Below are 3137 nucleotides of genomic sequence, written 5' to 3'. Positions count from 1 at the left end.
ACGAAGTACTGTGATGTTTGCATTTATATTGAATGTATGATGTAATGAGACATTGGGCTTGTGTAATTACCATCATTTATCTAGCAACCTATGGCTTCGCAGCAAGCTCAGTCGTTATCTGTGGATTTATAATGTGGTTAGCACTTTGTTACAAGTGTGAAACCACTGATCTGTTGCAAAGCAGTTTATCAATAGTACCACCATATGTGCGTAGACACTATACCACATCTTCGGTGCAAGATGTTTAAAAGTTTCTTGGAAGGACTCAAGAATAAAAATATATTTAACACGGTCTAGATTTGTTCTTGGACCTATGACACTAGCGCGTAGTCCGCTTGAGAGTAAAGTTTTTGAGGACAAAAACCTTTCTTGAGGGATATCCTCAAATATCACATAAACTGCAATAGTTGTGTGAGTCCAGACAATACTTGAAGATTGTGTCTGGTAATAGCAACAAAGAGTTGTAAGTGATTGGATGTAACTCCAGACACCCGTAGTGGTGCAAAATCTTTATCAAACATCTCCACATACTATATGGTCCCCGCATATATAGTATGGCATAAGAGATAGGAAGTTTGATTGTTATATTTGAATGGAAATTTTCAAAACTTACATTTACTCTGAGTTAGAGTGGAGTTTAACCATCCGTAGATTGATGGTAGTTAGAAACTCAACAAGATTCTAGAGCATATGCTTGTGCAAAGATGTTACTCTAAGAGAGAAAGTATCTCTCAGCTTTAGAACTAATCCTTGTGATTCATGATTAGATTGGTTCTAATTTATTTCTCCTATGGCCGTAGAGCTTTCCAAGGAGAAGTTTTAACAAGTTGGTGATGCAACATGGTAGCATAGTCTACAAATATCTAGTAGCATAGTCTAAGAACTTGCGCTGTAACTAGAGTGCTCTCCAGTACATTAGCTTCTGTGCTAATGACATGATGCAAAATCAAGGCATGAAATTTGCCTTAAGGTCTTGGTTGAAATACCAAATCATGGCTTGTGTGAGCATGATCCTGTCTTTACAGAGGTCTGGCGTGCTGTACGCGTACGCACTTTGTCACAGCCGCGCCCACCTTCCTCGCCGGCACGTAATGCTAGTCCGGAGAAACTGGCCGTAAGTGCGGTGGGTAGCGAGGTGAGAGTTAGTCCGGAGAGGCTAGCCGAGTCTTTGGGGTATAATTTTGATAGTCCAAGTGCGGGTCATCTTAAGATTCAAAAAACCTATGCACTAGTAAAAAGACAGTTTTATTGGCCTAGTTTGTTTAAGAACGTCCAGACTTATGTGTTGAAATGCAGTAAGTGCCAAGTCAATAAACAGAACGTCTTAAAGTTGGAGGACTACTCCATCCGCTGGAGATTCCTCAAGGGAAATGGGAAAGCATTTCCATGGATTTCATTACCGGTTTACCTAAGACGAGTCGAGGGAATGACTCGGTGTGGGTAGTAGTGGACAACTAAACTGGCAAAGTTTATTACCACGAAGAAAACTGTAAAAACGCCAGAGTTGGCAAAACTCTTTATTGAACATCTCTACAAGCTATATGGCCTGTCCGCAGATATAGTGTCAGATAGAGATAGAAAGTTCAACAGTCATTTTTGGAGGGAAATCTTCAAAAAGTTGGATACTACTCTGAGTATGAGTACGGCAGATCATCCGGAGTCTGATGGTCACACTGAAAGAGTTAACCAAATTCGAGAGGATATATTGCGTTCTTATGTTGATAAGAAGCAATCAAATTGGGAAGAATATTTGCCCATATTGGAGTTTGCTTATAACAGCTCCAAGCTTTCAGCGACGACTGGATTTACACCATTCATGTTAATGTATGGATTCCAGCCGAGATCTCCGATGGTTGTAGGCCTAGAAAAGGAGAAGATTCAATCTATCTGTCAAGGATTTCCTTGAAGATATGAATGATATACTCAAAGCTGTACGCGAGAGCATCCGTAGCGCACAGGATCGCGCTAATACATTTGCCGATAAAGGATGCAGACAAGTGACCTTTGCAGAAGGTGACTTTGTATTTTTAAAGGTTCCTGCGCAGTCATCAACCATGCAAACGGGAAAGTGTGATAAACTTTCTCCTAGATATTGCGGTCCTTTCAAGGTTCTTAAGAAGATTGGGGACGTAGCCTACAAACTTGAGTTACCGGAGAGTTCTCAAGTTCATCCTGTCTTCCATGATGTTAGTAAACTGAAGAATCAGTTCGCGGGTTAGAGAACGTAGTTTCTCTAGATATTTTGGTGGAATTGATCACTCCACCAAAGATACCACATGAACCGGAAAGGATTCTTGGGTATCGAGACAGACAAACCCGACATAAAGTGTACCACAAGGTACTTGTTAAATGGACAGATAGGGATGAGGAGGTAACAACCTGGGAACGCCGTAGTGCAATTTCCAAAAGGTTTTCCCAGTTTGTTTTCGAGGACGAAAACTCTTCTTAAGGGGAGGGTAATGTCACGTAGGCTGTAACGCCTGTGACCGACGGCAGACCGGATGGCTATATCCGGGGTTCAGTGGGAGAGGACGCTCATGCGGAGTCATGGGCGGCCAGGCTAGTGTGGACGGCAGGCCACACACTATATAACCTGGGGGATGAGGGGCAATCCTCATTCTTCCTCTATGGCTGGGTGGTGAGCCAGAGGCCGTCCCCTCTTGTGGTAATGCCCGTAGCGGCGTTACGGGAATGTAACAGTCTAGGAGTCTAGAGCTACTGGGGGGGACGAGTTACTTGGAAAATTTGCATTTAATGATGAACCTGCAGGATTCTTATTCAACATAATCAAAGTATGCCGTTTGTGGAAAATCTGGTCTACCAGAAATGCTATTGTGTTTCAGAATGATTCTTTGGTTGGTGTAGGTGTAATGCACAAATGTATTTGTATGAGTTGGTCTGTGATTAATGTGAATAAATTGAGAATTCAGGGTCTGGATCAGTTTCTAATGAAGTTGCTGAGGGATGAGCATCCCCTGACTCATGCCTTACTCTAGGGAAGTCTCAAACACATTGGGGGGTTTGTCCTAACCAATGACGCATTTTTGCAGGTGCATGATATGGTCTAAGAAAGGGGACATTTTAGAAAAATAGACTCCATGGGAATGTACTAAACAGGACATGATGGAAGCTTGCAT

Source organism: Cibotium barometz, chromosome 65 (assembly GCF_041138505.1).
Source record: "Cibotium barometz isolate CiBa-2024 chromosome 65, ASM4113850v1, whole genome shotgun sequence".
Classification (NCBI taxonomy): Eukaryota; Viridiplantae; Streptophyta; class Polypodiopsida; order Cyatheales; family Cibotiaceae; genus Cibotium; species Cibotium barometz.
The sequence above is the reverse complement of the archived record's forward strand: the minus strand, read 5'-3'. Positions refer to the sequence as shown.